The sequence below is a fragment of the Equus przewalskii genome, chromosome 10, assembly GCF_037783145.1.
Source record: "Equus przewalskii isolate Varuska chromosome 10, EquPr2, whole genome shotgun sequence".
NCBI lineage: Eukaryota > Metazoa > Chordata > Mammalia > Perissodactyla > Equidae > Equus > Equus przewalskii.
Window position 1 is genome coordinate 33,993,338 of NC_091840.1, and position 23,912 is coordinate 34,017,249.

General features: G+C 40.0%; 1 long non-coding RNA gene across 2 annotated transcripts in view; it reads left to right on the forward strand.

Moving 5' to 3' along the window:
* Positions 1 to 23,912, forward strand: part of LOC139074078 (uncharacterized) — a 154,724-nt gene that overhangs the window by 62,512 nt on the left and 68,300 nt on the right. For both annotated transcript variants that reach the window (XR_011523449.1, XR_011523450.1), the window contains exon 2: positions 23,493 to 23,582. This is a non-coding gene — a long non-coding RNA (uncharacterized lncRNA). The remainder of the gene's footprint in view (positions 1 to 23,492; positions 23,583 to 23,912) is intronic.

Here is a 23,912-nt window from a genome sequence, read left to right on the forward strand (position 1 = left end):
TCCAATCCTGGGCACGGACATGGCACCGCTCATCAAACCATGCTGAGGTGCTGTTCCACATAGTACACCTGGGAGGACCCACAACTAAAAATATGCAACTAGTACCAGGGGACTTTGGGGAGAAAAAGGAAAACTAGAAAATCTTAAAAAAGAAAAAAGAAAAGAAAATCTAGTTAGGGGCTGGCCCCGTGGCCGAGAGGTTAGGTTCTCCCGCTCCGCTTCGGTGGCCCAAGGTTTCACCAGTTCGAATCCTGGGCTCAGACCTAGCACTGCTCATCAAGCCATGCTGAGGTGATGTCCCACATAGCACACCTAGAAGGACCTACAACTAGAATATACAATTATGTACTGGGGGTTTTTGGGGAGAAGAAGAAGAAAAATACAATCTAGTTAAAAATGAGCAATTATAAAAAATTCAAATCCCTTCTCTCCTAACTCCCCATGATATGGTTATTAGGCAGAGTTCATGTAATGTTTTCCTGGGAGGCTGCTCAGTCTCTCATGTAAACAGATTCCTGGCAGGTCCCAACTCATGAGACTCCTGAGTTGAGCCGTTTAGACTCAGGGTTGAACCCCACTATGCTTATTTCCTGCAGTTCCCATATAAACCCTCTGGAATCCACCAAATGGAAACACAGCCCCAAACAGCCCTCTGCTTTCTTGCGGTGCCTTTTTTCATGACCCTTCCTTCACCTGTACCTCCTCGCCATCTCCACCTCCTCAAATCCTATCTTTTAATGCTCAGATTGAAGGCCCCTCTTGTAGGAATCCTTCACTGAGCTTTCTAGAAGTGAACTCTCTCTCCCTGCTCTAAAATCCTAAGTGCTTTAAGTCACTTTCCTGGCACTTGTAATGGACGTTTGTTTTGTCTGCCCAGCATCCCTTTCCACTAACTCCGATAATGGGATCTACCTCCATTTCTTTTCCTTTCCACAGCAGCCGTGTAATTCTGGTGTAGATATCAATCATAGTGCCTCATTACAATGGACAAGGGGTAACATATACTCAGCGTTGCTGATCATAATACCCAACTGCTTTGACCTGAGTGATTGGTGGGGGATGGGGACATGTGACCAAGCAGATCAATCAGAGTCTTTCCCTGGAATCTACATTTATAGAAGTGAGGAAAAAGAAGTTCTCTCTTTTCTCTGGGTCAAAAAACTAACATGATTTTAAGGGGTGCCTTGATGTGTGTTGTGTGTGTGTGTGAGAGAGAGAACCCAATAATTTTGTTTGAGTCCCTCAATCTGTTGTATCCTTCCTAGTTGCATGAGCCAATAAAATCCCCTTTATTGCTTAAGGCGGTGTGGATTGGTTGCTGCTACTTGCAACAGAAAGAGCCTGGTCTCAAAAGAGGTTGCCCCTGTGATTAATAAAATTATTCTATTTAGGGGCATCTTTTTTCTTACCTACCAGATGAGAAGCCCCTGCCAGCAAAGACTACACCTTTTTCATGTTTGTATCTCCCCAGCACCTAGCACAATGCAATCAGTTACATAATATAAGCTCAGTAATATTTTCTATGAATAAATAACTTTGTATGTGATGCCTCAATTGACAAGCTAAGATTAGACTGTTTATTTCTTCTTGGACACTTTGTCTTTATATAAACTTAGCTACTACCATATACATATTAGTGTTTTGTTATATGGTCTGATCTGAATGACAAGACTGTACTAGTTAGGGTTCTCTGGACAAATTAAGCAAGAAAGAAATTTATTGGAAAGATGTGGGGTAGCTCATATATTCATAGAAAAAGCTCAACATCCAGGCTTTGGATGTTTCCAAGAGAGACAGGCTAAGGCTGGATCATGTGCCCACTCTTGGTCCTGGAGGAGGGATTAAATCTACTTAAACTACTATACACACTTAGAAGAAGGGTGGTTTCTCAAAAAAAAAAGAGAAAGAATTAATACCAGAAGATAAGACCCTTCTAAGGTGGATAGGCAAGTCCAACATAGGCATGCACTTTAGTTAGGTACAATCTGAAATACTTTCTATGAGCTGAGAATTATGAGGGATAATAAAGAAGTATAATATATGGTCCCTGCCTGCTCTCAAGAATGGGGAAACAAGATTTATACATGTGAAAATAAATATAATGAACAAATTAAGGCAGCATATGTTAGCATTGAATTGAAAGTATAGGAGGGGGATGCTGTGGTATCAACAATTGGCTTCCTGAAGATGGCTCATGGCCATTTACTAAATGTGCCAAGCATCTTCAGGCCTCTGTGTTTCCTTAGTCTGAAATGCCCTTTCCTCCTATCAAAATTCTATATATCCAACAAGACTCAACTCAAAGACCCTTTCCTCACAAAGTTTTCCTTGCTGGCTCTCACCAAAAACTCTACCCTTCCATGGAACTTTCTTCCCTGCCTCTGTAGTACAGCATTTGCCTCATTCTTCTGTATTTTCTACCTGTCTTTCCCACCACCCCTCAAGAATAGGGATTGTATAGCTTACAATTGTTTTTTTTCTTTTTTGTGCTGTGATGGTTAATTTTATGTGTCAATTTGGCTAGGCTATGGTACCCAGTTGTTTGGTCAAACACGAGTATAGATGTCACTGTGTCTAAAAGGTATCTTTTAGATGTGATTAATATTTACAATCAGTAGACTTTGAATAAAGCAGATTGCCCTCCATAATGTGTGTGGGCCTCATCTAATCAGTTGAAGGCCTTAAGAGCAAAGACTGAGATTTCTTGAAGTAGGAATTTTCCTCAAGACTGCGACCTAGAAACCCTGCCTGAGTTTCCAGCCTGGGGCCCTTGGAATTTGGACTGAAGACTGCAACATCAACTGTTACTTGAGTTTCCAGTCTGCCAGCCTGCCCTACAAATTTCAGCCTTGCCAGCACCCACAGTCACATGAGCCAATTCCTTAAAATAAATCAGTCTCTTTCTTTCTCTCTCTCTTTGAGTTTTGCATTTCCTCACATATTTAATTGAGGGCCCACTATGTACCAGGCACTGTTTCAGCCTCTGGGATACAGCAGTGCACAAAGCAGATAAAAGTTCCTGCGTTCATGAGCTTGCATACTGGAGACAGAGGCAGATCATAAACAAATACGTAAAATACATAGCACAGTCATGCACCCCTTAACAATGGGGATACATTCTGAGAAATGCATCACTAGGCAATTTCCTCATTGTGTGTTATGTACTTACACAAGCCTAGATAATATAGCCTACTACACACCTAGTCTATACGGTACGAATCTTTTGGGACTACTGTCATATGTGCAGTCCGTCATTAACCAAAACATCATTATGTGGCACATGACTGTACATAAGATGATGGTACATGCTGTTAATAAAAATAAGGAGACAGGGGACAGGAAGTACCACCAGTGGAGGCAGCGTGTTGCAGTATTAAATAGAGAGGTCAGGAAGGCTTTATTGAGAAGGTGTTATTTGAATAAAGACAGGAAGGATGTGAGGCATCAAGCCAGGTAGGTGGGTATTCCGAGGGGGTGGAAGGATACTCCAGGTGGAGAGAATAGCAAATATCAAGATTCTGAGGGGTCGGCCTATGGCCGAGGGGTTAAGTTCGCCCACTCCGCTTTGGTGGCCCAGGGTTTTGCCAGTTCAGATCCTGGGCGCGGACCTAGCACAGCTCATCAGGTCATGCTGAGGTGGCATCCCACCTAGCAGAACTAGAAGGACCTACATCTGGAACATACAACTATGTACTGGGGGGCTTTGAGGAGAAGAAGCAGAGAAAAAAAGAAGATAGGCAACAAATGTTGGCCCAGTGCTGATCTATTTAAAAAAAAAAGATTCTGAGAACAGGCATTATGTGTTTGAGAAACATTAAGGCGTCCAGTGTGACTGGAGTGTAAAGAACAAGGGAGAGAAGAAGATGAGATTGGAAGATCATGTAGGAGCTTGTAGGCTGCTACAAAGATTTTGATTTTTACGTTAAGTGAGATGGGAAGCAGTTGAAGGGGTTTGAGCATAGGAGATATATATTTTTTTCCTCTTTGGCATTATATTTCTTTAAATATGTGTTCAGCTGGGCATCCTTTCATACACATCTTGGTTATTTACATAGTCTTTTTTACTGTTAGTTTAATTTTTTCCTTATTTACTTAATTTTCACTTTTATTGAGATATAATTGACATATGCCTTTAAGGTATACAACATAATGATTTGATATATGTATATATTGCAAAATGATTAGCACAGTAAGTTTAGTTAACGTTCATCAACTCACAATTACAAAAAATTTTTTTCCTTGTGATGAGAACTTTTAATATCGACGCTCTTAGCAATTTTCAAATATACAAAACAGTACTGTTAGCTATAGTCATCATGTTGTACATGGGAGAGAGATCTTTGAAGGAGCACTGACTGCTCTGGTGAGCACGAATTGTAGCAGGGCAAGGGTAAAAGTGGCAATGATGGTGGCAGTGAAGATGACAGGACATAGTAGATTCTAGAAATCTTTTGAAGGTTGAGCCAAGAGCTTTGCTGAAATGGAATATGAGAAAAGGAGTGGAGTTATGCGTTTTAAAATTAAAGTAATATGCAAATGTGGTAACAAATCAAATTGTGTAAAAACCAGTTTCCCAGCACTTCCCTCTCTACACACAGTCTCACTCCCCCCAACTAACTTCCTTTTAATAGCCTCTGGTTTTGATTACCTCCATAGCTTAAGATAAAATGTTTATGATTAACTCAGTAGCCATTCTCAACTCTCTTCTCATTTTCCACCTCCTACTCTAAAGTTTAGAAGAGTAGACTCATCTTCCCAGCCTCCCTTGCAACTAGATTGGTCCTGTACCCTGTTCTGGACAATTAGATGTAAAAAAAATTCTGCAAACTTGGTTCCCTTAAAGAAAAAAAAATTAGGGGGAAAAAACCCTAAGCAAATAAATTTTTTAGAAAGCTATTGAAGCAGAGCACAGAAGATTTTTAGGGCAGTGAAACTACTTTGTATGATACTATAATGATGGATACACCTCATTGTACTTTTGTCCAAACCCATAGAATGTGCAACACCAAGAGTGAACCCTAAGGTAAACCGTGGACTTTGGATGATTATGATGTGTCATTGTAGGTTCATCAGTTGTAATAAGTGTACCACTCTGGTGGGGGATGTTGATAGTGGGGGAAGCTATGCAAGTGTGAGGGCAGGGGGTATATGGGAAATCCCTGCATGTTCCTCTCAATTTTGCTGAGAACCTAAAACTGCTATTGAGATATATTTTGTTTGTTTTCTGATAAATATACTTAATGGAGAGATTAGTCAGATTTTGGCACCTTTTCTGAAATCAATAAATATTATTATATGCTTGGGATTGGATTTATCTCATTTCCTTTGCTAGGAATGAATGACAGTTGTGAAGGATATTTGTTTGTTTGTTGGGTTTTTCTAATATTCTTAGCAAAGACTTGCAATGTTCTTGTCCCCTATATCAATTGGCTCCTCCACAAATATATCACAAATGTCACTGAAGTAATTAAAACAATATGGATTTATGAAATTAAAAAAAAGAAGTCTGCAGGAGTGAGGAACTTTCAAAAAAATGTTTGTTTCCTCATAAAAGAAACAGATCACAGCTGGTGCTCCCCTGTTGCCTTCCCTCATGCCTTGGCCATGGATGTGATAACTGGAAATACAGCAGCCATCTTGAAGCCAGAAATCAGAATGAAGACAATGCCAATATGCTAATGATGGCAGAGCAGAAAGAGAGAAAGAGCCTGTATCCTTGATGGCATCTTAGAGGAGCTGAACCAGCTGTAACATCCACCTTTCTCTAGGTATATAAGATATTAGATGTGTGTATTTTTTAAACCAGTGGTTCTTCAAGTGTCCTCTGTAAACCAACAGCATGGTTTCACCTGGGAACTTGTTAAAAATGCAAATTCTCAGATTCGATTCTAGCCCTACAGAATCAGAAACTCCAGATGTGGGGCCCAGCAAGCTGTGGTTTAACAAGCCCTCCAGGGAATTCTAATACATATAGAAGTTTGAGAACTTAAACCGATGCTTCTCAAACTTTATTGTGCATAAACATCACCTGAAGATCTCGTTAAAATGCAGAGTCTTACTCGGTAGGTGTGCTGATGCAATGATTGCACTCAGATTCCCTTTTCAGGACTGGGGCACTCATTCCCCAATCTGCTGGGGATGTTAGCAGATAAAGGCTCTCAGCTGAGTACCTCCCTGAGAATTGCCTTTGGCCAAAGAGAGGTACCTCACCTAAGATCATTCCCCTTGCCATGGGGCAGCCAGCATCTAATGGCTGGTTGATGTCGAAAAATAAAGCCCTGTACCGCAGCCCCCCGCCCAAGGCAGAGAGCCCTCAAGGGGATCTCTGATCTCTAGGCCTCCCTGTAGAGTCAGCTGAAGGCTCTCTTCCAACTGCTCCATAGTTCAACTTCTCCCCTTTCACAAGCCTGCTTTCCACACCTCTTGTAGGTGTTGTTCCCTAGATAGAATTGCCACATTTAACATATATAAATACAGAACAGCCAGTTAAATTTGAATTTCAGATAAACAAGAATAATTTTTAATATAAGCACATCCCAAATATTACATTAGTTGTTGTTTATCTGAAATTCAAACTTAACTGGGCATCCTGTATTTTATCTGGCAACTCTGTTCCTATAGAACTCCCAAACAAACTTTCTACATTAAATCTTGGTTTCAGAGTCTGTTTCACAGGGAACCCACTTTATAATAGTACTGGGAGATATCATGTGAAGCAGACTCTAAGGTGGGATTTTGGAGGGGCCGGCCCAGTGGCGTAGTGGTTAAGTTTGTGCACTCCCCTTCCATGGCCCATGGTTTGCAGGTTCGGATCCTGGGTGTGGACCTAGCACCGCTTATCAAGCCACATTGTGGTGGCATCCCACGTGAAAAATAAAGGAATATTGGCACAGATGTTAGCTCAGCGACAATCTTCCTCAGGCAAAAAGAGGAAGATTGGCAACAGATGTTAGCTCAGACCCAATCTTCCTCACCCCCCCCAAATAAATAAATTAATTTAATTAAATAAGAAGCATTTGTAAAAAATAAATAAACAAAATGGGATTTTTGGAGCTGTTTCACTCAACAGCTAGCTTACAGTGAAGACCTGCTCACTGGTGTGTGTTTTGACCCTTGGCAAGTGGTTGTGGTGTAATTGTTAAAACCCCACCAGTGGGGAACTAAGATAGAAGACTGGTGGCAGGGGATGCCTTGGAGGGTCTTTTGTGAGTTCCAAGGAACATAATTATATAAGAACTTTGGACTTGGATGGCTGTTTCTCCTGGTATTAATGCATTAGAGGAAGACAATGAAAGGCTGAAGGTCGTTAATCACCTATGTAAGGTGATGTGTGAAACCAGAGGCCTTCTTGGCAGCATATAAAAAGACTCTCATGGCCCGCAGCTGGAGGGCAGAAAAGGCTGTGGAGCAGGAGCAGGACTTAATTATAAGAGTAGCGGAGTTCCAAAGAAAATTGGATTCTCTGTTATGTCAGGTCTACTGTACCAAGGTCAGGGCCCTGATTGGGAAGGAGTGGGACCCTGAGATTTGGGATGAGGACCTCTGGATCAATGAATTCAAAATCCTCTTGGTCAATGCACTAAAAACTCCTCGGAATCCTCTGAGCCTGCAGAAGTAGCCCACTCCTCCCTCTTAAAGGCTAGCACTCCCCCTTTTCTTGAAGATGATACTGAGGATTCTGCCTTGCAGGACAATTCATGCCCTCCATAGGATCTGTTCCCATTTCCTCTCCTGGCTGCAAAACCAATAACTAGGGTCAAGTCACAACATAATCAGTCAGGGAAAGTGATAGATTTCTTTCTCTTAGGCCTGCTGAGCGAGACAAGGACTATACACCAAAGGAGCTGCAGGACCTAACTAACACGTACCCTTAAGGAGCCAGGAGAGCATGTAGGCCACAGATGGAGTTCCTTGGGAAACAGACTCTGAGGTTGCTGGATCAAAGGGCACCGAATAAAGTTGGATAACAGAGACTTTATCGATATGGGACCAATATCCCGTGATACAAGATTTAACATCTGTTAAGGATCCAGGGAAATGGTGCTATTAAGCTGCTTGGTTGCCTCTTGGAGCGTTGAAGAGCAACAATCCACTCTGAATGAAGTAGAAATGCTAGAATTATCATGGCAAATCATGGAGGAAGAGATCAAAGGCTGAGAGAAATGGACTTCTTAGAGTGGCTATTCTATATAATGCCAGAAAACTCACCAGCCAACTATGTTCCATGAGAGCCTGGAGGACACTCTGTTTACCAAAGCAATAAGAAATGCATTCACTGAGGGAACCAGCATTGTTAAGAAACTTAGTGTAGTTGTTATGTATAGGCCAGTGTTGATGGTAGGAAATGCTATTACAAAACTGGGCTCCTTAAGAGCATTGGGGCTGATAGGATCCCAGGTGGTAGCACCTAAACTTCGGAGGCAAAGTGGGCACAATTATCATAATGAATGGTAGCACCATAGAGACAGTCAGGAGGACCTGATCCAAGGAGAGCTGTGGAGAAGATTAATAAGAACATGATATTCCCAGGGGCAAGATAGATGAGACAGTCAAAGAGTGAATTGTTCAATCTATACAACCAAAAGAAATCAAGGATGGATGATTAGGAGTTTGAGGACAGTGAAATAACCCAGACCCCTTGACTGAAGGAGAGGCCAGGTCTCCAGGAAGCAGCACCATAGCAAGTATATATGATGATTATTCCCTCAATCCTTCTCTTAAAGGAACCAATGGCCGTTTCCTCAGGAAGGACTAATACCCAAACATTTTGGGGACTGTTTCATACAAAGTCTAAGGTGACATTGACACTTAGGGACCCAAATCTTCATCATAATTTCCCTGTTAGAATGGCAGTGTATTGAAGCTGGGTAATAAATAGGTCATACTGTAGTTCACAGCAGGCCCAGGAACCCATCTGATTTCCTCAGTCTCCAAATGTATAATGAAATGGACATACTTGGGAGTTAGCAGAACCCCCACATTGCTGTCAGGGACTAGGATTTTACCTTCCTTACAAACTAATAAATTAGCCTATTATTGTTTCATGGATGCTGGTAGGATATGAGACTCGTGGGTCAGAAACAAAGGACTTTATTACAGCACAGCAAGCAGCAAGAGCAACATATTTACCTCAGTTCCTCTTGCCCCTCATTCCCAAAGAGGGTAATGCAGAGGGTCCAGATGGATGCCTGCATGCAGTGGGGTGTATTACAGAAGATCACTGAGCTTGAGGAATCTACCATTTTTATAAGCAGTATGCAAGCCTGTTCTTGTCCTGAAGGGAGGTGTTAGCTCATCTCTCAAGGTTCTTTGCTGCAAACACAACCCTAAGAAATCTCCTGGATAGAGAGAAGTTGAGACCTTGGCATAGGTCCTGGCATACCCCAAAAGAAGGTGCAGGCATATTCGGAACCCAAGGCAGATTCCCTCTCCCAACAAACAATTTGTTCTTTCTTCTTTAGGATAAGTGCTATTCTAGTGGGGAAAGTCAAGCAGAAGCCTCTGAAACTGCTCCCTCCTGCCTATCCAAGTGAGAGTAAATAAAAATCAATATTGTGCTCCAGGGAACATGGCTGAGATGAAAGCCACCCTTAAAGACTTAAATGCAAGGGTGTTGTTTCCCCATTTAATTCAGTAATCTGACCCAAACAAAAATGCCAGGCAGCAGTTGAAGGACGGAAAACCCATCCAAGTAGTAGCCCCAATTGTGGCTGCTGTGTTACTGCATTACAAGTGGTATTTTTGTTAGAGCAGACTAACATGGCTTCAGGTATGTGGTATTAGCCATTAATCTGATGAATGCATTCTTATCCATCCCTACCTGGAAGAAGTTCACATTCACGTGGGATAGACAACAGTATACATTAACAGTCTTGCCCCAGGACTATAACTCTCTTGCCCTGTCATAATGAAGTCTGAAAGAACCTTGACCATCTGGACATCCTGCAGAACTGATCCACTATATTGGTGACATTGTGTTATTTGGATCAGATGAGCAAGAAATACAAACAATTTTTGGAGGCCTGGTTAAGACACATGTGTTTCAGAAGATTTTACAAACATTCTGGGGCCTGTCACACTAGTGAAGTTTTGAAGGACCAGTGGTTTCAGGCATGCTGGGACATCCCCTCCAAAGTAAAGGTCAAATTATTCCATCTTGCACTTCTCACCACTAAGGAGGAAGCATAATGCCTGGCAGGCCTTTTTGGGTTTTGGAGGCAGCATATTACCATATTACCTACTTGGGAATATTGTTTTAAACTTTACCAAGTGACAAGGAAGTTTGCCAGCTCTGGGTGAGGCCCAGAGCAGGAAAGGGCTCCACAGCAGTTCCAGGCTGCAGTGCAAGCAGTCCTGCTTCTTGGGCCATGTGACCCATCATGTTCTATGATATTAGAGAAATCTAGGATGAGAAAATGCATCTTGTGAAATTTACACCAACCCCAATGTGAAAATCACAATTGATATACATAGGGCTCTGGAGCAAGGTTGTAGCACCTGCAGCAGAGAATTATACACTGTTCTAGAGACAGCTCCTGGCATGTTCCTGGCCCCTGGTAAAGACCAAATATCTGATCAAGTGACCATGTGGCCAGAGCTGCCCATTAAGGCATAAGATCAGAAGACCTAGCAGCAATCTGTATGATGGGAGTGATACTTCCAGAATTGGGCATGTGCAGGGCCACAGGGCACAAGTAAGTTACATAAGCAGATGACCCATACTCCCACGTCATCTACTACTGTTGCACTGGCACTTCTGTTCAGGCGGACTTCCAGAATGTCAGAGTAAAGGCCTTTGAAAATTCACTCTTCCATAAAGGCAACAAGAACATTGGGAAATACTATCAAAACACTTGTTCAGAACTTTGGAAATCAACAAAAGGCTTGCAACAACCTGAGGAACATTTACTCAGAAAAACAGTTGAATTCAGTAAAACCTTGATGAGCTTTATGGTGTTTTAACTTGCCCTAATTTCATCCCCACCTCCTCAGCTCTGCAGTAGCCTTGAAAATCAACAGCTTTACGACTACTATATCTGTGAAAACCAAAAGCCCAGCTGGAGAGGTGCAGAATGGGTTTGGAGCTCTGCAAGAGCTGTCTCCCCAAGAGAATTGTCACAATTTGACCTGTCTAGTGGCTTGCTGAAAAGCTGCATTATCGGAACTTGTCTTTATTTGACTTATCTCAGAACTTTCTCTGTGCAAACAATATATCTCCAGGGCATTTGCCAAAAACTATCAGTGGCAATTAAGACTAGCTGTTCACTGTGGTATTAGAAGTTGGAGCTAACACCAGGCTGACCAAAAAACTTGAAAGGAAAGATGGGCATGGGATGTTTGTGGGAGTCTTTTAAAAGCTCTAAGGTATTCCTTGGAATCTAGAGGGCCACATGCTTATGCAGAGCTGTGGAGATGCCTAAGAAAGACCTGAGAAGGCCCTGATCTCTCACCTCTGGCTGACTTTGAGGCTCTGCACAGCAGGAAGTATGGGTGTGGCAGTAGGCACTCTATCATGGGATCCAGTGGTCCTGTCACATTCCACACCACCCAGAGGCATCTAGCCTGATAGAGTGATGAAACGGACTTTTGAAAGCGTTGCTAAGACCCTAGCTTAGAGATAGTACCCAGTGAAAATGGGATGGCATCCTATGGATGCAGTATACATTCTAAATCAATGACCATTACATGGTTCTTTTTTCCAATTGGTTGATTATATGAGTCTGGGAATAAAAAGGTAGAAATAGGAGTGGCTTCTTACCATCACTCCCGGTATCCTACTTGGGGAATTTGTGCTCCTAGGCTCAGGGGATCTAGAGGTCTTAGTTTCTAGAGAGGAAATATTTCCAACAGGGGTTTCAAGAGTTCTATTAAGCTGTAAGTGATGGCAGCTGCCTACTCTCTTTAGCCTCTTTTATGCGAGGATAACAGCAGGCAAGGAAAAGGGTATCCTGGCAGGAGTAATCGACCCTAATCATTAGGAGGAGATAGGACTGTTACACTACGAAGGCAGGGAAGGATATGTTTTGCATTCGGGTGACCCACTGAGGAGTCTTTTCATATTCCCTTGTTCAATCTTGACAGGAAATGGACAAATGCAGCAACCACAGCCTGAGAAGGATGTGATAATCAGGGACTCATATCCCTCATGGATGACGATCAGGGTCTGCCTATGAGATAGGGCACCTACACCAGAAGAAATGCTGGTTGAGAGTGAAGATAATCTAGAATGGGTAGTAAAGGAGGAGACGATGAGTATCAGTCATTGCCTTTGGGGCCAACTGCAATACAGGGTTGGGGGGGGGGGCCTGTAATTCATCCCACTACCTTTATAAGTTTCCCCAGGAAAAAAGAGGTGTTCTTCCCAAATGGGGTGAACTTACTATATGAAACGTGGATTCCAGGGATGCAAAGGATAAAATGCAGTAGATACTGTGGTGAGTTGCTCAGATTTCCCCTTCAGGACTGAGACACTCATTTTCCCAGCTGCTGGAGTGTTGGCAGCTAAAGATTCTTAACTGAGTCCTCTCCTGGGAATTTCCCTCAGCTAAAGAGAGCCACTTTGCCCAAGGTCCTACTTTGAGGGCAGCACATTCAATGATTGACGAGAGGGTCCAAAGGCTCAGCAGATGGGGTAACTCTGAAGGCCATTCCAGCTCCAGAGCTCCCCGTAAGCTCAGCTGAAGCTTCCGTTACAATTGCATCGCAGATCATCTTCTCCCTCTATCCAATCCTACTTCCCTTTCCTCCGAGATCACCCCGTAATGAATCTCCTGTATGCAAATTTCAGAATCTCAGAGCCTGTTTCCTAAGGAATCTGACCTACAATAATAGGTCTACAGTGGGGTTTGGGATTCAGAATGTCTAACAAATTCCCAGGTGATGCCAATGCTGCCAGTCTGAAGAATTCAACTTTGGAATCGGGTTTATTGGAATATAGTTTACATAGAACAAAGTTCACTCTTTTTTGGTGTACATTTTGATGAGTTTTCACAAATGTATAGGGTCATGTAATCACCACCACAATAGAGATATAGAACATTTCCATCACCCCAACAAGTTTCCTCATGTCCCTTTATAGTCAATCCCTTCTCTCCACCCACAGCACCTGGCAACCATTAATCTGATTTCTGTCCCTTTGGTTTTGCATTCTACAGAGTGTCATAGAAACGGAGTTGTACTATATATAGCCTTTGAGTGTGACTCCAATTATTTAACATGATGTTTTGAGATTTATATATGTCATTGAATGTATTGGTAGTTCATTCTTTTTTACTACTTTGTAGTATTCCATTGTATGGATATACCACAATTGTTTATCCCTCTCCAGTTGATAGACATTTGGATTGTTTCCAGTTTTGGGTGATTATGAGTAAAGCTGGTATACGTATTTGCTTACAGTTCTTTGTAAGGAGAGATATTTTAATTTCTCTTGGGAAAATACCTAAGAGTGGGATTGCTGGGTTGCATAGTAAGCGTATGCTTAACTTTAGAAGAAGCTGCCTATACTGTTTTCCAAAGTGGCTCTACCATTTTGCATTCCCTTCAGCAATGCATGAGAATTCCAGTTGCTCTGTATGCTCTCCAGGACTTGGTATTTTCAGTTTTTAAAAATTTAAAGCCATTCTAGTAGGTGTATAGTTATAACGTTGCTTAAATTTGCCTTTACCTAGTGACTTATATTGAAGTACATCTTCTTATATGTTTGTTGACCACTTGTATATCTTCTTTTAAAAAGTGTTGAACTCTTACTCATTGGGGTGGAGGATGGGAGGGGTTGCTTGTCTTCTTATCTATTGAGTTTTAAGAGTTCTTTATATATTCTGCTGTAAGTCCTTTATTGGATATATGTTTGCAAATATTTTCTCCTAGTCTTGTCTTTTGTCTTGTGGTTTGTCTTTTTATTTTCTAAGAGTGTATTTTACAGAGCAGAATTTAAATTTTTTTATGAAAGTCACAAGACTTTCTCCTATGTTTCTTCTAGAAGTTTTAGATTTTAGGATTTACATTTAGGTCTATATTCCATTTTCAGTTAACGTTTTACTCGTAGGATGAGGAAAGGGCCAAGATCAATTTTTTACGTATGGATGCTGAATATTCCAAAACCATTTGTTGAAAAGGCTATCCTTTTATCATTGAATTATCTTGATATCTGTGTAAAAAAGCAATAAACCATATATGTATGAGTCTATTTCTGGATTCTCAATTCTATTCCATTGATCTATATCTATCCTTGTATCAATACCACACTATCTTGATCATTATAGCTTTATAGTCAGTCTTGAATGTCAAGTAGTATGAGTCTTCAACTTTGTTCTTCTTTATCAAAATTGTTTTGGCTACTCTAGGTACTTTGCTTTTCCATATAAAATTTTAAATCAGCTTATCAATTTCTACAAAAAGACAGCCTGTAGAGATTTTGATTGGGATTGTACTGTATATATCAATCAATTTGGAGAAAATTGACATGTTAACGATATTGACTCTTCCAATCTGTGGACATGGTATATCTTTCCATTTGTTTAGATCTTGTTAATTTCTGTGATCAGTGTTTTGTAGTTTTATGCATACAAATATTGCCCATTTTTTGTTATATTATCCATAAATATTTAATGTTTGGTGCTATTCAGATGATTCTTTGTAACATTTCAATTTCCAATTATTCACTGCAAGTATATAGGAATCTAATTAATTTTTGTATATTGACCTTGTATCCTGAAACCTTGCTAAACTCACTTGTTAGTTCTTACAGATTTTTTGTACATTCTTTGGGATTTTTTATATAAATGATCATGTCTGCCCCAGATCACTTTTTGAATATCAAGACCTTGAACTAATATTAGACAAAGTTTTATTACTTGCACCTAAAATCACTTCTAATTAAAACAAAGACCTGATAACTTTTGATGATATATATTGGTTCCTCAATGTGAAGGAAGAGGATTTAGCTCACTTATAATTATCTGTATTCTTTTTCTCAGCAGCAGTCTGGTTGTTTCTGAGTCTCAGATCTCTTCAGGGCATACTGGCTTCTTCCTCATTTGTAGCTTCCAGTGCATATTTCTGCTACATTCTTCCTTGCTCTACTTCATCAATTAGTAACATTTCTCCACCTGCTTTTTATCTTCCAAAAATTTGAGGAAATTTTTTGTTTGCTAATGGCTTCTGAGGTAGAGTACTAGCTGTCTTCCAGTATCCTCTTCCTTAATAACAGAACTGTCAATTTTTAAGTGGATGTGTGGCCACCAAGAATAAAGTTTATATCTCCCATTCTTCTCACAGCTAGGTGCAGCCCTATGACTAAGTTTTGGCCAATAGAATATAATTGAAAATGTCTTTTCACTAGGAAGCATCCTTAAATGGAAGGGTGCATCCTTCTTCATCCTTTCCTTCTTCCTATTGGCAGAGTTGCTCTTCACTGGCTATAATTCCAGCAGCCACCTTGGACCATAAGGTGATCTTGGGAATAGAAACAAGAATGAGCAAAAATGAGGAGTCTGAGGTCCCTAACACTAGGCTGAATACCTCTGGACTTTTGGAACATAAGGGAGAAATAAACTTCTATCTTGTTTAAGACACTGTTATTTTAGATTTTTCTGTTATTCAAAATGAACTTAATCCTAGCTTATAGAGTTCTTTTGTTCATTCTCTTTAATGTTGTGGAGTTTTTTTCTTTTTCTCCCTGAAGCCCCCAGGTATATAGTTGTATATTCTAGTTGTGAGTGCCTAATGTTGTGTTTTAAATACCTTTTTTGTTCCTTTACTATCATTTTAAGGAATCTTAAGAGGAAAAAGATTCCAACTCATGAGTCTGTTCAAATGTCTTGAATATGAACTCTAGATTATTTAAAACAATTATATATTATAAGAATAGCATTAAGATGGCAACAAGAGAATTAAAATAAAAGAAAAAGAATCACTTATCCTCTCACCATTCCAGCACCTCACAAATTCTCTTTCTCTAGTTCCTGTTTCAGGTTTCCAGATTTAATCACAATTTTGTTCTCTCCTTTTCCTACTTATCATCAGCACTTCCATAAGCTATATAGTGCTTCTAATGATAATTTTAAATAGTTGTATTCTATTTCATTAAGCATATATATCATAATTGACTTAGCCTTTTCTCTATTTGTTTATTAAACAATAAATTCTCAAGAGTGAGATTACTAAATCCAAGGATTTGAACATTTCTATGGTTATTGAAATGTATTGTCAAATTGTAACTCCAAAAGTGTACAGAATTTCTATGTAGTAAAATTCATTTCTGTGTAAGACACAGAGCTAGCACATTTCTCTGAAGGACAGATGGAATTCAGATAAATGAAGGGGAGGGAATATAGGTAGGATAAAGGCTGGGATAATGATGTTGGGATAGTCAGAGTCCATAAAATGTTTAGGGACCATTGTTGTAGTGAAGTTTGAGTAGTGAGTGGCATAAGTGTAAATTCATGTTTGGAGATCAGATTGTGGAATGCCAACATAAGGAATTGAGACTTTATTCTGTAGGCAATGGGAAATCTGTAAAGACTCACAAAATGACAGTGATATTTTATAACTATAACTATGTTTGGATGAATTGAAGGGAAGGGAGTTGAGAAAGGAAAGATGAGTAGATAGGGAGATGGGGAGACCACTTTGAAATTATTACAGGATTCCAGAGATCAGAAGAGAAGATTGATGACAGGAAATAGAATGAAAACTTTCCAGGTTAATGATGGCAGATTAGTTGGACTTGATATGTCTTCTCTCAACTTCATTTGAAAATGCCTAAAGAAACAAAAAAATCTTTTGTAAAGATACACATAATGAAACAAATTGGGGGCCGGCCCCGGGGCCGAGTGGTTAAGTTCGCAGGCTCTGCTTGGGTGGCCCAGGGTTTCGCTGGTTTGGATCCTGGGCGCAGACATGGCACCGCTTGTCAGGCCACGCTGAGGGGGCGTCCCACATGCCACAACTAGAAGGACCCACAACTAAAATATACAACTATGTACTGGTGGGACTTGGGGAGAAAAAAGCAGAAGAAAGAAAAAAAGAAGATTGGCAACAGTTGTTAGCTCAGGTGCCAATCTTTAAGAAAAAAAAAAAGAAATTGGCAATGATAGCGTAAATTTTAAAAATGAGTCTATGTGCCAAAATCGTAGGTTATTTCTCCTAATTACATCATGATTTGGTTGGACTGAGAAACTCCCAATGATTCTCTTTTGAACCTGTAAGTCTCCAAGAATAGAGGAAATACTGACTCACCCCCACCATCTGCTTTCTCTTCTGCCGTTCCCCCAGGATGAAAGGGCTGCGGTGGCCAGAAAAGCAGAAAGTCATCTCCCAAACACAGGAATGATCCTCCTTTAGGGAGACTAATGGAAAAGGAGGAGGGGGGCCAAAGACGACTTTAGTCATGATTCTAATGTTTGCTTTTTTACAAACAGAATGTATTTCAATACTGCTCATGTAATTAGAAATATCATTGGGCAAAACAAAACACGTAAGTACCTGAGTACACTTTACTACATTTTCCACTAACCTTTAACCTTTATCACTCAACAGTGTTTTCTTACCAGTCTTGAATGGAATACTATTTTCTAACTCATCTTAAAACCTCGTCTCAGAGTAGTGTCCTTTCTAAGGTTCATGTAGAGACTTCAGGACTTGAAAATATTTTGCCACCAAAACCTCTCCTCTGGCTTGCCCTATCACAGTCACTACCCATCAAGTGATCCTGTTTGGGAGTTGGACTAAGTAACGAGTGTCCTGCCTCAGGTTCCACTTCTTGTTTCTTCTTTCCTTCCTCACAGCTGACATAACTGAAGAGCTCTTTTTGGTCCTCAAAGGATATCTCCACACAAGCAACTTCTGAGAGAAAGGGAGCACTTCAGAGAAGAGTCCGGCTCCCTTGGCTACTAGTTTCTCATTCAGCACAGAATCACCACTTTAGCAATCAGTAATCTGCCTCTGAGAGAGCAATTTATACAATCTTCATTTAAGCCAGAAACTCTTTTCTAAAAGGGTCAACATCTCTAGAAAAGCAAATGCTATCTTTAAGCCAAAATCCAATTTTTAAGCCAAAAAGAGGATTTCAAAACAGAGTTATATAATATATTTTTATCACAATTCAAAAAAGAGAACAAAAGGAGATGGATTTAGGTTTAGATTTGCTAAAAGGAAGAACCGTCTCAAAATATGGATTCTGTATTGAAACAGGTTATTAGAGATTGCCTTCCTTGGGGATCTGTAAAAATAGAATAAACAATCATTCTTCTTGAATGATTTAGCTGCAGACCTGCTTGGAAGCAAGAACTGAAAGAAATACTTTCCTGAGGTCCCCTATGGTTTGTCTAATCTATGATTTCTGGCAACCCTTGCCCCCACCCACTGACTTTATCCCAGGTCATCATGGCATAGCAGAGACAGGGAAGTAGATGATGGTAATGAGATTTGAGATTACTTCACCAGAGAAATTGAGGAGAAATGATTACAGTGCTCTGTCAGTCCACCAACTGAGCAGTTAATGTAAGCAGCGGTGCAGCATGATCCTTCAGTTATTTCTAGAATCCTGATGAATCAGTCAATCAATTCTTGAACAAACTAAGGAAAATAGTTACCCCACCCCCAGAGAAATATGGTAAAGCTGTGATTCCAATCTGAAGATGTTATTGATCAGAATGCAAAAAAGATGTTCTTTTTTTCATACTCCTACGTGATGTTCAATTCTTATTCAAAGTCTAATACATATGACATTAAAAAGTGTTTAGTCTGTGGTGTACATTTATTGGAAATTCTATGGGATACATGCAACTGGCATAAATCTCACAATACAAATCAATTTGGCAAGAAATTTACCTTTCTTCATTTTTCTACAACTTGATTTCTCTCTTTTTTTTTTCTTTTTGAGTGTCATTCTGCCCAACGACATACTAAATCTTGGTTTAGGGTTCCCACCGCACTTTTCCTCTGAGATCTGGGGACTTACTAGGGCCACAGCTTCAGGGTGGGGATGAGTAGTGTCTTGTCCTTGTTCATCAGCCCATGCTAGGATCTGCTGAAATGTCCCGTAACCTGTCTGATTCCTCTGACTTTGGTCCAGGTGGTTGTTCCGTTGTCTCTCTTCCTGACTGCAGAGCCTCTCTGGATACACTCTTTTTCTCTACTTCCATGCTCCCTCACCATTCTTGGACTGTGGAAAACTGGATGGGGTGTCTAAGCCCCTCTCTTAGGTCGGTGTTACTCTCGAGTGTATGGAAAGCATTTTGCTTCTCGCTGCACCACTGAGGCCCAAGGGATGCTTTGAGGCTGCCTCTGTCCCACCTGCCAAGGCATGGATATTTCTTCTGTGCCCTCGGATGCCGGATAAGGAGAACTCTGGTATCTTAATCCCCCCTGGGCTCTATCTGGGGATGCATCCCCTGGATTCCTCATACCAGATGGGATGAATTGGGGAAGGATCCTGAACTCTTTCTTCGGATCCCAGTAGTGTCTAAACTCTTTCCTTCTGATTTTCTCTCTTCTTCTTCCAGTCCAAGTAAACTTTATTTAGTCTCAGAGATGGCACCTACAGATCTTCCAAATTGTCTATGCTTGGAGAGCTTCAGGGTTTGGGCTTGTCATACTCAAAAAGCCTTTTCTTTACAGCCCATCCCCCAGGTAATCAATGCTTCAGAGTATAGCTTTATTTATTTATTTTTTCTTCTGCTTTATTTCCCAACCCCCCCGGTACATAGTTGTATATCTTAGTTGCAGGTCTTTCTAGTTGTGGGATGTGGGACGCCGCCTCAACATGGCCTGATGAGCGGTGCCATGTCCGCGCCCAGGATGTGAACCCTGGGCCGCTGCAGCGGAGCGCACGAACTTAACCACTCGGCCACGGAGCCGGCCCCCAGAGTATAGCTTTAAATGAGGTATAAAGGAACTAGGAATTAGAAATGTATCTGTTAATATATTAAAATATGGTGCCACTATACTTCTATAAAAGAAATTTAATGACAAGAGACAATAAAAACTGGAAGATTTCGATCCCAGGTGAAAGGCAGCACCTCTCTCTCTCTCTGGGGGGCGATGCATAAAAGGCACCCTGCTCTTTTTTGTGGTTCAGCATGATTTTAGTTTTTACTGCACTCTCAGGCTGTTGAGGTCTGCCTTACTTTTTACTACACCTCTCAGTTGAGGTCTACTTCATCTGCATCTTGAAAACTCTCTCCAGGGAAAAGGAGAGCATATTTCTCTGCTACTTAAGAGTTTAAGTTGGATCCTAAGCCTCCTAAATCTTGGGAGCGGGGGGTTCCCTCAGTGCGTGCATGATGGCTGCCCACATAGCCTTGATTGGAAAACTGGGAGGAAAAAGTAGAAATAAATGAATCTCCCCTACCTTGGAAATTAGTTCTCTCAACAGATTGTGTTAGCACTTGAAATCACTGCCTTAACTACTAAAATTGATTAAATTAGCAGCTCTGTATTTTGCCAAGATTTTTATAGGCTTTTTCCCCCCCTTCTCAACAAATTAAAACCTGGCTTGGAGGGGAGTATAGTAGACTGGAGACATTTCTCCTCCTGTCTCTGGATGCTGGTGTAACAAGCTTTTGACAATTTTTAGAAAGAAAAGCTTAATTCTTGATTACTACTCCTTATGTGTCTTATATCAAGACTTCAGTATGGGTGTGTGGGAGGAAAACTGATATAACATTGAAGAGTTTAATAAATATTTGTGATTTGGAGTTTTTAAATCATTGATTCACAGAAGGCTATTATAAGAAAGAATTATTTCATTTTAAAGGTAATGCTACATCTTTGGTAATATGTTAATGAATTGAGTAAAATATTCCATGATACAAATGTCAGACCTACTGCAAACTAACAGATTTAAGACAACATTTTTAATTTGTCATAAAATATAATAGCTGCTAGCAATCATATTCACTGTCCAAAAAGATAAAGCTCTCCAAAATCTAGAAAAGATATAATGTTCAACTTAAATAATATGAAAGAGAGTGGTAGAATGATGAAGAAATGTGTTTTATGATGTTCAAAGTAATATTATAATCTCAACTTCCAACTCAAATGAAACACATTTTTACTAAACCTTGTACTCACATCAACTTTCAAAGTATGCGTTTTTGCTTGTGTTATAATTGGAAGTGAAAATAGGACACAAAAGTATATATATACTATATATATATATATAGGATGATCACAGCAATGTTTTTAAGAAAAAACTGTGCATGAATAAAAGCCAAAAGGAAGTGCACTGAAGTATTATTAATGTTTATCTTTCAGATGGTTAGTATAAACATGATTTTTTATTTCTTTCTTCTTTTTGACATTTTCAAAATTTTTTATAATGAGGACATATTTATTTTATATTGACCAAATGAATTTTTTAAACTTACGTTTAAAAGTAAGTATTTACTTCCTATACTGTCTCTTGTGTTTATTAAATACAATTTTTTCCTTCTTTACGCTCCTCATGATTGTTTGGGAAAGTGGTATGAGCAAGAATTAAATGCGAAAGTGGATGCTGAGATACGTCAATGTGCCCCATTCAGTGTTACCAGGAAGCAGGTATCAGATCAAGGATCAAACACACTTTGGTCTTCAAAGTAATATAGACACCAAATAGTCATAATTTCAGTTTAACTCTCCTCCCTCTGTGACTAGATTGCTTTGCCTTTGAACTGCCCCCTGGAAAGATCCAGGTGTGTAAACGCTCGGATCTTTCTAAGGCTGACAACTGCTTCCCTTCACCACATTTCATTTTACATAATGATTTCAACATAGGAATGTCATGGTATAAAGTGGTAGGAAAATATAAGATGCTGAAATAGAGTAGAGCAATATAGTTAAAAGGCTGTGGAGTTGCCTGTTGATTGCTGAAGTTTCTGCAGATTTTATCTATAGACCAGTGAATTCTACGGATGAGGAAAGCAATAGAATCTGAACAACTAGGATCAAAAGGAGAGGATGTCTTTGATCATCTATTTAACTGGAAGTAATAGTCACAATTTACTTGAGTATTTTATAGGTGCTAAACTCATCCAAAATAACTCTTTCTCATCTACTTTTAATGCAGCTGTTGGCACTGGTTTGTACAAAGTTTTGTTCAAGAGTCTTTAGGAAAACAGGTATGTGTTTGCCTGATTTGCCTCCATATTGGAGTGCAAAAGAAAAATGTTGGGCATGGAATCATGAATCTTATACATGTTGCCAAGGTAGACAGATTCATGAGTTAGTTACTTTCAAGCGTATCTTAATTAACATGTTTATAACAGTAACTATTTTTTTCAGGCTCTATTCTGGCCCAGCTCTGTATTCTAAGAAAAATCACTGTTTTATTTAACTTGTATTGAGAGCCTTAGGGGCAATCGCTAGTGCCATATCTAAAAACCTTCTTTAAAATTTTATAAATGAATGGTTAAAATGAATCTCCAAAGATTATTTCAATGTTTCCCTGTCAAAGAGGAAAACTTGGGTAATCATTTAAGAAGTTAAGTAAAAGAAAGATCCATTGTAAGCCAGTTAGAGAAGGACAATCTCTGTATGACTCCACTCATATGAGGAATTTAAAAATGTAGACAAGAAAACAGATTAGTGGTTACCAGGGGAATGGGGGTGTCGGGGGTGGGCACAAAGGGAGAAGTGGTGCACCTACAACACAACTGACAAACAATAATGTACTACTGAAATTTCACAAGATTGTAACCTATCATTAACTCAATAAAATAATAATAATAATAATAAAAAGAAAGATCCATTGTATACAACAAAGTGTAGAGTGGAAATCACAAAAATCTAGGTTTCAGGATAGAATGAACCTTGATGGATACCCCACCTGAGAGTATTCAAAATATGACATAGCTCTGAAAGCTGCCAAAAAAGACTCCTAAATTTACTAACACCTTTGTGTCTGTCAGAGTCCATGTGCTAGGACTAACTGACCAGGACAGCAAGGAGGGAGAGGACAGACTGGAACATTGGCTGAATGGGAAGTTTCCTAGGCCTAGAACACGGTCAGAAATGAATAATGACCCCAAGATCTGGTAAATCAGAAGTGGACAGCACAGGTGTTAGGTGGAGCAAAGCCTACATCTAAGCAAACCTAGATAAGTCAATCAGGCCCAGATAGATGGAGGTACAAGGGTGGAACTGAGAGTTAAGGAATGGGAGAGAGTTGAGATGGACAATGGGTCTACCTGTAAGAAGGATTCTAAGACAGAGACTTGGTAGCCAGAAATGAGTGGAGAGTTGGGATGGATAAACAAAGAAAAAGTCAGGATTAGTTCCTTCTCTTTAAAAGGATGTTAATAATAAAACCGACCTCAAGAGATTGTTGAAAGTATTAAATGAAATAATGTCTAGGGAAAAAAATCCTCAGGACCAGGTGACCAAAAATGGGTCCAGAACAAGAAGGAGCATAGAAGAAGTAAGCAGGAAACTGAAGTGGACCCCCAAGATTCTCTGAATGGTTTTTGTGTCCGAGTTTCCTAATCAGTGCTCCTTCTGACTTCTAGAATCTCAGATTCTGAGACCGGAGCCTTTCCCATCATACCTTCCAGCTGATGCCAACTCTATAGAGGTATGACTTCATTACCACAACTAAGGTAAGGGTGTACAGAACAAAGCTATTTCTCCAGGCCAAAAATAATGTACATCAATGGCAATTTGTTGTCATCTGCTTAACATTAACTCCCCATAGAGGAATAATCTTCTAGGCAAACATGTTTTCTCATACCTAATCATAGACTCTGAAAGCCAAAGGGACCATAAAAGACAAAATAGTCCAACAAGATACCTGAACCAACTACAACATCTCTGTATTTCTTGTCTATTGCTGCATAACAAATTACCCCAAAATTTAGCAACTTAAAACATAATTATTATCTCACACAGTTTCAGAGGGTCAGGAATCCTGGAGCAGCTTAGCTGGGCTA